This window comes from Phyllobates terribilis, unplaced genomic scaffold, assembly GCF_046119375.1.
Source record: "Phyllobates terribilis strain yellow unplaced genomic scaffold, ASM4611937v1 Scaffold_136__1_contigs__length_4911898, whole genome shotgun sequence".
NCBI classification, from domain to species: domain Eukaryota; kingdom Metazoa; phylum Chordata; class Amphibia; order Anura; family Dendrobatidae; genus Phyllobates; species Phyllobates terribilis.
This window is the reverse complement of record NW_027362896.1, coordinates 741,617-755,373: the sequence shown is the minus strand read 5'-3', so window position 1 is coordinate 755,373 and position 13,757 is coordinate 741,617. Positions and strand designations below refer to the sequence as shown.

Sequence of the window (13,757 nt, the reverse complement as noted above, 5' to 3'; positions counted from 1 at the left end):
CCCTGTATAGACTATAGAGGCCTTAACCAGATCATGGTGAAAAATAAATACCCCCTTCCGCTCATTCCGGAATTATTTGACCGTCTGAGGGGGGCTAGAATCTTCACCAAGCTGGATCTCCGTGGGGCGTATAACCTGGTCCGTATCCATCAGGGGGATGAATGGAAGACGGCATTCAACACCCGGGACGGCCACTATGAATACCTTGTAATGCCCTTCGGTCTCTGTAACGCTCCCGCCGTCTTTCAAGAGTTGGTCAATGACATCTTCCAGGACCTTCTCTACTCCTGCGTAGTGGTGTACCTGAACGACATCTTGGTCTTCTCTCCGGATCTTCTCACTCACCGGAGGGATGTTCGTCAGGTCCTGCTCAGGGTCAGGCAGAACCACCTCTACGCTAAATATGAGAAGTGCCTCTTTGAGCAGACCTCGCTTCCGTTTTTGGGCTACATTATCTCTCAGACCGGCCTACGAATGGATCCTGAGAAACTGTCTGCCATCCAGAAGTGGCCCCGACTAGAGGGGTTGAAGGCTATTCAGAGGTTCCTGGGCTTCGCCAACTACTACCGCCTCTTTATACCGCACTTCTCTTCCCGGACTGCCCCAATCTCTGCGCTCACCCGTAAGGGCACTAATCCCAGAGAATGGCCGCCCGAAGCAGAGGAAGCCTTTCTTTCCTTAAAACAGGCTTTCTCTACCGCCCCGATGCTGCATCGTCCGGACGGCAACAAACAATTCTTCCTGGAAGTTGACGCCTCCTCCTCTGGAGCCGGAGCGGTACTTACCCAAAAGTCGCCTTCCGGAAGAATGGTAACTTGCGGCTTCTTCTCCAAAATCTTCTCCCCTTCTGAGCGCAATTATTCTATAGGAGACCGAGAGTTATTGGCCATTAAGCTGGCTCTGGAGGAGTGGCGTTACCTGCTCGAGAGGGCTCTTCACCCGGTAATAATTTACACGGACCACAAGAACTTGGCTTACCTCCAGAGCACCCAGAGACTTAACACGCGCCAAGCCTGGTGGTCCTTGTTTTTTGCCCGCTTTGATTTCGTTCTTCATTTTCGCCCGGCAGACAAAAACATCAAAGCTGACGCCTTGTCCCGATCCTTCCTGGTGTCTGATCTAGAGGAGGAACCAAAGCACATCATTGATCCCGCCAGAGTAATGCAGGTGGCCCCCGTGAATCTAAATCGTCTCCCTCCTGGTAAGACGTTCGTAACAGTACCTGATCGGTAGAAGGTCCTACACTGGGGTCACTCATCTAAGCTAGCTGGCCACGCTGGTCAGAAAAAGACCCTCCAGCTTATTACCCGGCATTACTGGTGGCCTACCCTGCACAAGGACGTAATAGACTTTGTTTCAGCCTGTGTGTCCTGCGCCCGCAACAAGATTCCGAGACACCTGCCGGCCGATCGCCTCCTTCCTCTTCCAGTACCTGCTGCCCCGTGGCAGCATATAGCTATGGACTTTATAACGGACCTCCCTGTCTCTGCCGGTTGTACGGTCATTTGGGTGGTCGCTGACCGCTTTTCCAAGATGGCTCACTTCATTCCACTGCCAGGCCTCCCGTCTGCACCCGAGCTGGCTAAAGACTTTATTCGCCACATCTTCCGTCTCCATGGCCTGCCCCACCACATCGTGTCGGATCGTGGGGTTCAGTTCACCTCACGCTTCTGGAGAGCCACATGTAAGCTGCTAGACGTCACCCTGGACTTCTCCTCCGCTTACCACCCACAGTCCAATGGTCAAGTGGAGAGGATCAATCAGATCCTGACCAGTTACCTCTGGCACTTCGTTAATGCCCACCATTCGGACTGGGTGGATCTCCTACCATGGGCCGAATTCTCTTACAATAATCACGAGAGCGAATCCTCCTCCAAATCCCCGTTTTTTGTAGTCTTCGGTCAGCATCCTCGGATCCCGTTTCCCGTCTCCACCTCGGTGGACAATCCGGCTGCGGAATCTCTCGTTAGCGAATTTTCCTCCATTTGGGAGAGTACCCGATCCGCACTCCTTCAGTCGTCCGAGCGGATGAAAAAACACGCTGACAAAAAACGCCTGGATCCTCCACAATTCTGTCCTGGAGATAAAGTCTGGCTCTCGTCCAAGTATGTCCGGCTCAAGGTTCCTTCTTACAAGTTAGGGCCTCGGTTCATCGGCCCACTGGAAGTTATCAAACAAATCAACCCGGTGGCCTATAAATTGAAACTCCCGGCCAACTTGCACATCCCTAACTCCTTCCATGTATCTCTCCTCAAACCCGTGGTACTTAACTCTTTTTCCAAGTCTACAGGTACACCTCCTGCTCCGGTTTCCGCTGAAAACGAGTTCGAGGTAGAGAACATTCTAGCCACCAAAAGGGTAAGAGGAAAGACCTTTTTTCTAGTAGGTCCCGTTACCAGTTACCTGCCAGTTACCTGTCAGATTCCTGCTTGATACCTGCCTGATACTTGTCTATCTGCTTACATTCCTGCGGTCCGACAGTCTGCCTACCATCCCTGCCAGTCTGTCTATGGATCTGTCTGCTCGCTCACCTGGGAGCGCTCACCTGCTACCTGCCTGCTAGCCTACCTGGAGGCTCCGCCGTCACGTGCCGTGACCACCTGCTTGTCCAGAGACTCTTGCCCGCTCACCTGGGAGCGCTCACCTGCTACCTGTCTGCTAGCCTACCTGGAGGCTCTGCCGTCACCTGTCGGGACCACCTGCCTGTCCAGAGACTCTTGCCCGCTCACCTGGGAGCGTCCACCTGCTACCCGCCTGCTAGCCTACCTGGAGGCTCCGCCGTCACGTGCCGTGACCACCTGCTTGTCCAGAGACTCTTGCCCGCTCACCTGGGAGCGTCCACCTGCTACCCGCCTGCTAGCCTACCTGGAGGCTCTGCCGTCACGTGTCGTGACCACCTGCCTGTCCAGAGACTCTTACCCGCTCACCTGGGAGCACTCATCTGCTACCTGCCTGCTAGCCTACCTGGAGGCTTAGCCGTCACTTGCCGTGACCACCCGCCTGTCAAGAGACTGTCCCCGTCACTTGCCGTGACCTCCTGCCCTTCTACCCAGAGATTGTCCCCGTCACTTGCCGTGACCTCCTGCCCTTCTACCCAGAGACTGTCCCCGTCACTTGCCGTGACCTCCTGCCCTTCTACCCAGAGACTGTCCCCGTCACTAGCCGTGACTACCTGCCCGTCTTCCCTGGGAGCCACCCGCTTCCTTACAAGGACTGCCCCTTTGTATAGTTGCTCAGAGGTTCCACCTCCCAGACCCGTTACACCAATAATATACCAGATACAACTTGATGGTTTAGGATCGGTCACAGCTTTATTAAATTATCCATTTATTTCATTAGAAAGGCATTATAACTTCTCAAACCAGCTCATTGCCAAATGACCTGTTTCTTGTCACAGGCAAGTCAGCCAACAAGCGGAACTCTCCAACATGTCCATTCTTTATTTCCAGGCCACGGAGGATCCTGCATACCTGTATGCAGGACTCCGACCCCCACCCATCTCGTTTAGTGCTTGCTCGACTCCGTCCTGGAGTCCTGACAAGAATATGTCTAGACCATTGTCTGTGAGGTGCACTCTATCGGGCCTTAGAAGGTTTGCGTTGTCCCCTTCCAGTTGGCGGTGCCGTATCACTATTCCGCTTCTGATCCTGATGAATTTTGACATCCGTGTGTTGATTGTCCGCCTCGTTCGTTCAATGGCCGCGCCGTCTCGTGCACCTAACCACACCACTCTTGGCACAATCTCGGACCACACTATTTTCAGTTTGGGGAAAAATGCTCAGAACCGCTCCCTATCTAATTTCATCATTGTGATCAATTCTGCTCTCTTTTGATGGCAGAAGTTGTTTTCCCCCGGTGTGCATGATCAGGATGACCAGACCTCTTTCCTCTCTCCTCATGTCGACCACCTCCAGGATTACCTGTGGCCACCGCAGGCCTCTTATACCTATTCAATTGAATTTTGTTTCCCAAAACCCCAAATCCCTCCCGCCTGGGCAGCCTTTTGCCCATTGTTCTGTCCAGTATATAAATTAATGACTTACTACCCAAATTGTTGGCTTTGTGTCAACTGGGAAAAAACAAACCGGGTTAGATTAACAAGTCAGGTCTTATGTATCTTGCGAAACACGTGGATCGCCAACGCCCTATTCCTGAACTTCTGTTTCTGGCAATCCTGCTTTTGCTGCTTCCGTGGCTGCACCTATGTGGAATGAGTGTGTCCCGTAATTTTTGGGGTGGTTCCCTGCCATTGTTAGGCATTTATTAAATAATGATTGGAACTGGTACCTCGTTAGTGGAGAGCCGTCGAGGTGCCATAGGAAGAAACTACCTTGTGGCCTTATAGCTAGATATGTTTTGACTATTTTAAACCAGACACACTGCCCCGTTTGTGGGGTGTAACAGCACCCAAGTGCCTTTGCCGGATTGGATTTTGCGTATGCGTAATCGTATAACGTTATTGTTAGTGGCTATGACTACGTCTTCGTGTAATAAGCCTCCACTGGTGCTGTTTTTGGATCGGAGGACTAATTTGCCTATACGTAGCGCCCCGAAGAAGGCGATCGCAAAGGCGAAAGACAGGAGTGTCGCTTCAAATTGGGAGTGGCATGTTACTGACGTTAGGGATACGATGTGGGTAAGCAATCTTAATGACACGGTACATCCACACTCCTTGCTTGGCTGAGCCCTTTTCCACCCTTTTAAGGCTTGTATGATGATGAATGTTTTTGTCACTTCTCCCCAATTCAGTAGTAAGAAATGAAATGCCACTCGGGCCAGCCACTGCTGTGCCAACGCCCCTGATATGCCTCTCTTCACTAGCGGGTGGAGAAATTTCTATGGTGACTTCTAATCATTGGTCGACGCGTCTGCCAGCCACTAATTGTGTCCACTCTTCCCATGCTTTACCGTATGCTTGCCACGTCGACGGCGCAACTGACGCTAGGATTAGTGACATCAGTTGTTGGCCACTAGATCCCAGAGGGAAGGGGGCAGAGGGAGCCTGGCGGATGGGCGTTGGGGAGGCGCTCTCTGAAAACTCGCCAATTAAATTGTGATAATGCGTTAGCAGTAGCGTTATCCCCTTCCGTGCCGTCGCTAGTGCGGACCCATATATTGTGGATTAAATCTTAACAAAGGTGTTCACACCCCCATAGGGACAACTCTTATTCAATACCATATTGCCCACAAGGGACAACTAAACCCAACTTTAGGGACGTGCTAAAACTTGACTTTTATTCATTAATTGTTAAAATAAATGGTGCAAAAATTTGGTTTAAAAACACACTAGAGTGTCAGTGTTCCTTCTATCGTATTTTGCTTATACACATTCACCACCACATGTCTCACAACTAGAGATTCCTGTAATGCACACGCCCGGGCTGAGCGGCGTGTGCGTGTGATTCCACTGGACCGTGCCGGGGGTGAATGCCTGGAGGGGCGTAACTAAGTATCCACCCGATCCGACCAGGGTCGCACGACGGCATACGACGCCAGTGCACCAAGGAGGAACCGAGCAGAGGGACCAGGTGCTACTCCAGGACAGACCCCGGACACGGCTGTTGACCCACACAGGGGAATACAGGAACAGACTGGTTAGGCTGGCACACAGACTGGTGGGTATAGGCAGGCAAGGCGGGTATGCAGGCAGGCGGGTATGCAGGCAGGCGGGTATGCAGGCAGGCGGGTAAGCAGGCAGGCGGGTAAGCAGGTTAGTAAGGCTAGAGTGCAGACAGGGAGGCACTAGCAGGTAGGAACACAGGCGGGATAGGACCCAGTACACACTTTGACTCAGGAACAGAACCACAGGTGTGGTGGACAAACACAGCCGAGTGAGGCTGCCCAGGGCAGTGAGCAAGGAGTCAGAGCAGAGTGAGACCGCCGGAGCGGTGAGCAAGGAGTCAGAGCAGAGCGAGACCGCCGAAGCAGTGAGCAAGGAGTCAGAGCAGAGCGAGACCGCCGGAGCGGTGAGCAAGGAGTCAGAGCAGAGCGAGACCGCCGGAGCGGTGAGCAAGGAGTCAGAGCAGAGCGAGACCGCCGGAGCGGTGAGCAAGGAGTCAGAGCAGAGCGAGACCGCCGGAGCGGTGAGCAAGGAGTCAGAGCAGAGCGAGACCGCCGGAGCGGTGAGCAAGGAGTCAGAGCAGAGCGAGACCGCCGGAGCGGTGAGCAAGGAGTCAGAGCAGAGCGAGACCGCCGGAGCGGTGAGCAAGGAGTCAGAGCAGAGCGAGACCGCCGGAGCGGTGAGCAAGGAGTCAGAGCAGAGCGAGACCGCCGGAGCGGTGAGCAAGGAGTCAGAGCAGAGCGAGACCGCCGGAGCGGTGAGCAAGGAGTCAGAGCAGAGCGAGACCGCTGGAGCGGTGAGCAAGGAGTCAGAGCAGAGCGAGACCGCCGGAGCGGTGACCAAGGAGTCAGAGCAGAGCGAGACCGCCGGAGCGGTGAGCAAGGAGTCAGAGCAAAGCGAGACCGCCGGAGCGGTGAGCAAGGAGTCAGAGCAGAGCGAGACCGCCGGAGCGGTGAGCAAGGCAAGAGCAGAGCGGAAACCGCAGGAGCGGTAAGCAAGGCAAGGGGATAGGACTCTGTTCACAAAGAACAGACGGGAAAAGAAAGGCAGAACCAGAAGCACACAAGGTACTTACAAAGAAGTAGCGAGTGCACACTAAACTCACAACAGAGGTACAGAGACAACGAGAAGGAGTTTAGGAGCAGGATCAGACTCTGCAGGAAGACACAGGAAACAGACAAAGAGGGAAAAGTGAGACAGGACTCAGTTCAGATGGGAACAGACACCACGATATTTAGGAACACAAACAGGACTCAGTTCACAAGGGAACAGACACCACGATGTTAGGAACAGACAGGCAGACGAACAGGCAAGAAGCGTGTTCACACAGGTCCCGGAAATACAGCCTCCGGGAAAGGCAGAAAGACAGCTGGCAAGAAAGCACAGACAGGACACAGTTCACACACAGGAACTGCAACCAGTCAGTGACCAGAAGCCAACTGACAAGACACAATGCTCAGGCGCCATATGGAGGAAGAAGGTGGTATAAATACCCTAAGATGGACAGCAATAGGCTGAAGATGCAACGGGCGTGTCCGCAGCAGCTACAAGAAACAGGAAGTTCAGCGGGCGTCGCCCTATGCAGCCAAAGTAGAGCAGAGCAGAGCACAAGGAAAGAAGCCAGACCAGGAAGCTGGGCGGGAGATGAAGTTTGCGATCTTGCATGATGAGAGATGGAACACCATGCAAGAACGCCGCCAGGTATGCTACAGTACCCCCCCCCTTACGCCCCCTCTTCTTCAGGCCTGCAAGGATCTTCCGCAGGGAATTTGGGGGCCAATCCCTCTCTTCAAGGAGATTACTTCTATTGTCCACAGGAGGAGACAAAACTGGTCTCATAATCTGGATGGCTAGGATGCGACTTCCCATCCAGCCATCTTCAGCAACAGATGAAACGGGTGAAGTACCAGAAACAGCACACAGAAAAGTCTCTCTACATTTATTTTTAGGCAGCACCCCAAAAAGTTCAGGAGACAACTGGAGGTCCTCCGCCGGGTTGGAGGGGTGCAGAGACTCGGGGATAGCCTCTGCTTCGGGGTACATCTTGTCAAGCTCACAGGATGAAATGGGCAAAGTATCAGGTACAAGGTGTAGAGAAGTCACTGCCTCTTTGTTATGTGGTGGTACCCCGGAGGATTCAGGAAACAACTGGGGGTCCTCCGCCAGGTTGGAGGGGTGCCGAGACTCGAGGGTAACCTCTGCTTCGGAGTACACTAGGTCAGACTCACTGGAAGAAGCGCGCGAGGTATCAGGTACCGAGTAAAGGAGAGTCTCTGTCCATTCGCTATCAGGTAGCACCCCGAAGGGTTCAGGAGACGACTGGAGGTCCTCCGCCTGGTCGGAGGGGTGTAGAGACTCGGGGGTAACATCTGCTTCGGAGTACACTAAGTTGGACTCACTGGACGAAGCGAGCGAGGTATCAGGTACAGAGAATAGGAGAGTCTCTGTCCTTTCGCTACCAGGTAGCACCCCGAAGGGTTCTGGAGACAACTGGAGGTCCTCCGCCTGGTCTGAGGAGTGTAGAGACTCGGGAGTAACTACCACTTTGAGGCACCCATTGTCAGGCCCACAGGACTGAACAGACGAAGTATCGGGTACCGGGTGTAGGGAAGTCTCTCTCCAATTGTCATCGAGTGGTATCCCGGAGGATTCAGGAGGCAACAGGGGGTCCTCCGCCAGGTAGTAGAGGTGTACAGACTCAGAGGTAATCACAGCTTCGGAGCATCCTTGGACATGCACACTGGTTAAAGTGGGTGTAGTATCTGATGCCAGGTGCAGGAAGCTCTCCTGTGTGGACTCTGGATGGGTAGCAGTCTCTTCTGGCAGGAGAACTGGTGCACCACCCACGCACATCACCCGCTGGGGCTTCTCCGGGATACAGGGAGATGAAGCTTCAGTAGGGACTTCAAGGTAGGGGTCAGGAGGTCTCAGGGAGGACAGACCCTGGCGTGACGGCTTGCCTCTACGTCTAGCACGTCTGGACTGCCTCTTGAGGTTGGGAGAAGTATTCCGGAGAGTGTAGTCATCCTGAGTGGATTCTGGGCAAGCAACAGTCTTTTTGGGCAGGAGAACTTGTGCGCTACCTATGCACATTACCCGTCGGGGCTGCTCCGGGATACAGGGAAGTGAAGCTTCAGCAGGGGCTTCAGGGTTAGGATCATCGAAAGCCAAAAGGAAGGCCACCAGGAAGGCCTGTAGGTCAAGAACGATAGGATCCTGTGCTTCCCATAGGGGGTTGATCCATTCCAAGGCATCACCCGCTAGGTTGGACATTATAAATCCCACCTTAACCCGATCGGAAGAATAAGCATTGGCATAGAACCGGAACTGCAGCAAGCATTGCCACACAAACGCACGGCATTGTTTTGGATCCCTGTAGTACCGTGGTGGATCCGCGGGAGCAGGTGCAGCTTCAGCAGGGACTCCAGGATTGGGGTCATCGAAGACCATTAGGAAAGCCACCAGGAAGGCCTGCAGGTCAAGGACGATAGGATCCCAAGCTTCCCATAGGGGGGTGACCCACTTCAAGGCATCACCCGCTAGGTAGTCAATTATAAATGCCACTTTAGACCAATCAGAAGGAAAAGAAAGAGGGTAGAACTTGAAGTGTAGCATGCATTGCTCCACAAATGTACGACTTTGTTTTGGATCCCCATAGTACTGGGGCGGATCCGCAGGAACGGGTGCAGAAAGCTCCATCTGGACGGGTGCGTAATTCGCCTGGAACTCAGCTAGAGAAAAAAAATATATATTTATTTATTTTTAATGCATGTATTCGCTGGAAAACACCTCAGAGAGCGAAGGCCGTGGGGCTCAACGGGAACCATGGCCTGAGCATGCTGTAATGCACACGCCCGGGCTGAGCGGCGTGTGCGTGTGATTCCACTGGACCGTGCCGGGGAGTGAATGCCTGGAGGGGCGTAACTAAGTATCCACCCGATCCGACCAGGGTCGCACGACGGCATACGACGCCAGTGCACCAAGGAGGAACCGAGCAGAGGGACCAGGTGCTACTCCAGGACAGACCCCGGACACGGCTGTTGACCCACACAGGGGAATACAGGAACAGACTAGTTAGGCTGGCACACAGACTGGTGGGTATAGGCAGGCAAGGCAGGTATGCAGGCAGGCGGGTATGCAGGCAGGCGGGTAAGCAGGCAGGCGGGTAAGCAGGCAAGTAAGGCTAGAGTGCAGACAGGGAGGCACTAGCAGGTAGGAACACAGGCGGGATAGGACCCAGTACACACTTTGACTCAGGAACAGAACCACAGGTGTGGTGGACAAACACAGCCGAGTGAGACTGCCCAGGGCAGTGAGCAAGGAGTCAGAGCAGAGCGAGACCGCCGGAGCGGTGAGCAAGGAGTCAGAGCAGAGCGAGACCGCCGGAGCGGTGAGCAAGGAGTCAGAGCAGAGCGAGACCGCCGGAGCGGTGAGCAAGGAGTCAGAGCAGAGCGAGACCGCCGGAGCGGTGAGCAAGGAGTCAGAGCAGAGCGAGACCGCCGGAGCGGTGAGCAAGGAGTCAGAGCAGAGCGAGACCGCCGGAGCGGTGAGCAAGGATTCAGAGCAGAGCGAGACCGCCGGAGCGGTGAGCAAGGAGTCAGAGCAGAGCGAGACCGCCGGAGCGGTGAGCAAAGTGTCAGAGCAGAGCGAGACCGCCGGAGCGGTGAGCAAGGAGTCAGAGCAGAGCGAGACCGCCGGAGCGGTGAGCAAGGAGTCAGAGCAGAGCGAGACCGCCGGAGCGGTGAGCAAGGAGTCAGAGCAGAGCGAGACCGCCGGAGCGGTGAGCAAGGAGTCAGAGCAGAGCGAGACCGCCGGAGCGGTGAGCAAGGAGTCAGAGCAGAGCGAGACCGCCGGAGCGGTGAGCAAGGAGTCAGAGCAGAGCGAGACCGCCAGAGCGGTGAGCAAGGCAAGAGCAGAGCGGAAACCGCAGGAGCGGTAAGCAAGGCAAGGGGATAGGACTCTGTTCACAAAGAACAGACGGGAAAAGAAAGGCAGAACCAAAAGCACACAAGGTACTTACAAAGAAGTAACGAGTGCACACTAAACTCACAACAGAGGTACAGAGACAACGAGAAGGAGTTTAGGAGCAGGATCAGACTCTGCAGGAAGACACAGGAAACAGACAAAGAGGGAAAAGGGAGACAGGACTCAGTTCAGATGGGAACAGACACCACGATATTTAGGAACACAAACAGGACTCAGTTCACAAGGGAACAGACACCACGATGTTAGGAACAGACAGGCAGACGAACAGGCAAGAAGCGTGTTCACACAGGTCCCGGAAATACAGCCTCCGGGAAAGGCAGAAAGACAGCTGGCAAGAAAGCACAGACAGGACACAGTTCACACACAGGAACTGCAACCATAAGGCAGGAAGCAAGATAGGACCTGGCACGTCAGTGACCAGAAGCCAACTGACAAGACACAATGCTCAGGCGCCATCTTGAGGAAGAGGGTGGTATAAATACCCAAAGATGGACAGCAATAGGCTGAAGATGCAACAGGGGCGTGTCCGCAGCAGCTACAAGAAACAGGAAGTTCAGCGGGCGTCGCCCTATGCAGCCAAAGTAGAGCAGAGCAGAGCACAAGGAAAGAAGCCAGACCAGGAAGCTGGGCGGGAGATGAAGTTTGCGATCTTGCATGATGAGAGATGGAACACCATGCAAGAACGCCGCCAGGTATGCTACAATTCCCTAATTCATTTCTCATTATACCTAGGATTCATAGTCTCTACTACACTCTATTGAGACACTGGTCCTATCACTCACTGACACTTTTAGTGCTTATTAAAACAAAGACAACATAGCCACCCCAACTAGTTTCGCCACAAGGGCTTCCTCAGGGGGCTGGGGCTATACTGAGTGCAAAACCACAATACTGACCTTTTTAAAGGCTCTGCTCCAATACCATCAGACAGGCAAAAGCCAATCATATCATAATATCTCTCAACCAATCTGATAAGAGGGTCATATGTCAGAGTGTCCCATTGTCCAATCCCCATCACTATCTATATCTCCCACATCTCTTTATTTTCCACAGGCCTACCGATCACCGCCGCGTCAGACGCCATATCCTCACGTACCTACATCGCGGCATATCATAGGTTCTGCACGTACCAATCCTCGGTGGTCCTACGCAGCGTCATATTGTTTATCTCCATCGTCATTTGCTGGCCGCGATAGCCAATCGCGATCAGCCATAACACGCTTCCTCATAGGGCGGCGTCAAATGACACGGCTCCATTCATAGACCTATTCACTACGAGCGCTGTCATCACTGCGCATGCGCTCTGTATACTCTTTGTAACTTTGTCCGTGGAGCGTTTCCAGAGACACTGCACATGTCAGCACCTACGGCATAGACATAAAGGAGCTAACACTCAATCTCCTTCTCAAATTAATATCAAGGCCATCATTAAACTATTCTTTTTAATTATGTTTTAGAAAAAACTATTTCTCAGCCAAGATATAAGAAAAAAAGTGTGGGGGTGGGGGTGGGGGTGGGGGAACCATACTATTTTCAATATATATACCTATAGTTAGAAGGCAGATGCCAGTCGGTAAACAAGCTCCGTAATTAATACTTTCCAAGTCAACGAGTAGGCTCTTCTTAACGTATCATTTATATATCTAACCCCATTAAGTTGTACTGTATCACAGAAAAGCGATATAACTGAACCCCTCATTTAGGCCCTTGGGTTTAAGTGAATTTAGTTTATAGATCCACCTTGCTTCCTCCCTCAATGAAAGTTGACCCAGATTCCCTTTTCTGGGACCCAATTCCACTTTACGTATACCTATCAATGTTAGATCCAGGGGGTTTATCTGCATGTTGACTTCTCATATGTCTTGAGAGAGGGGTATCCTTAGCTGTATTTATAGAGCTTAGATGTTTGGAGATCCTTCTCCTAAATTCCTGAATTGTCTTTCCCACATACAATTTTGGGCATGGGCATCTAGCTGCGTATACGACTCCCTTAGACTTGCAATCTATATGGTCTTTTATGTAGTATTCACGTCGGTCCCCTGGTTTAATAAATGCTGTACTTCGCACCAAATACCTACAGAAGGAACGGCCACCACATGGGCCAGAACCAACCCTAGATGTACATTTACTCTTCAAGGGTTTAAGCTCTCCATCTCGACTAAAGTGGTTGAGATGATCTCTCAGGTTTTTACCCTTACGAAAGGTGATCTCCGGACGTTCACCAACAATCTCCCTCAAATCTGGATCTGCCAGAAGAAGCGGCCAGTAATTCTGCATGATCTTATATACAGCACTTGCCTGCTCGTCATAAGTCCCGATACAACATACCCTGTTGTTTTGTGGTTTAGATGTACAGTACAGAACAAAAGTTTGGACACACCTTCTCATTTAAAGATTTTTCTGTATTTTCATGACTATGAAAATTGTACATTCACACTGAAGGCATCAAAACTATGAATTAACACATGTGGAATTATATACTTAACAAAAAAGTGTGAAACAACTGAAAATATGTCTTATATTCTAGGTTCTTCAAAGTAGCCATCTTTTGCTTTGATGACTGCTTTGCACACTCTTGGCATTCTCTTGATGAGCTTCAAGAGGTAGTCACCGGAAATGGTCTTCCAACAATCTTGAAGGAGTTCCCAGAGAGGTCTATTAAAGGCCTTATGAAGAACCTGTTTAGGGTATCCTCTTGCTGTAAATCTACTGAATAGATTTCTACTCTCTTTTAAAAATAGAGACTCATCAGAGCAATTACGTCTGGCATGCAAGTACTGGCCTACTGGTATGCCAGCTTTCAATGCTCTTGGATGCCAACTTTCCCAGTGAAGGAGATTATTGGTGGAGGTCGGTTTCTGATAAATATCAGTATGAACACAGCCCATATCATCAATCTGAATTTTTAGGTCCAGAAAATTGATTTGTTTTAAACCAATTTCATATGTAAAAAAAATTCTGATTTGGTTATTATTCAAAATGGAAACAAAATCCAGAAAAATGTTTGTATCACCATCCCACAAAATTAGAACATCATCAATAAACCTTCCCCACAATAAAATGACTGATATAGAAAGTCAAATTCTCATTGAAAACATGCTGATCCTCACACCACCCCAAAAATTTATTTGCAAACGTAGGCGCACATGTCGTGCCCATTGCAGTACCTTTTGTTTGATAATAAAAAATTATCAAATACAAAATAATTATG

The 13,757-nt window shown here is 51.7% G+C and overlaps 1 pseudogene; it reads left to right on the top strand.

Moving 5' to 3' along the window:
* The window catches only part of LOC141204939 (uncharacterized), a 163,045-nt pseudogene that overhangs the window by 129,026 nt on the left and 20,262 nt on the right, over positions 1–13,757 (top strand).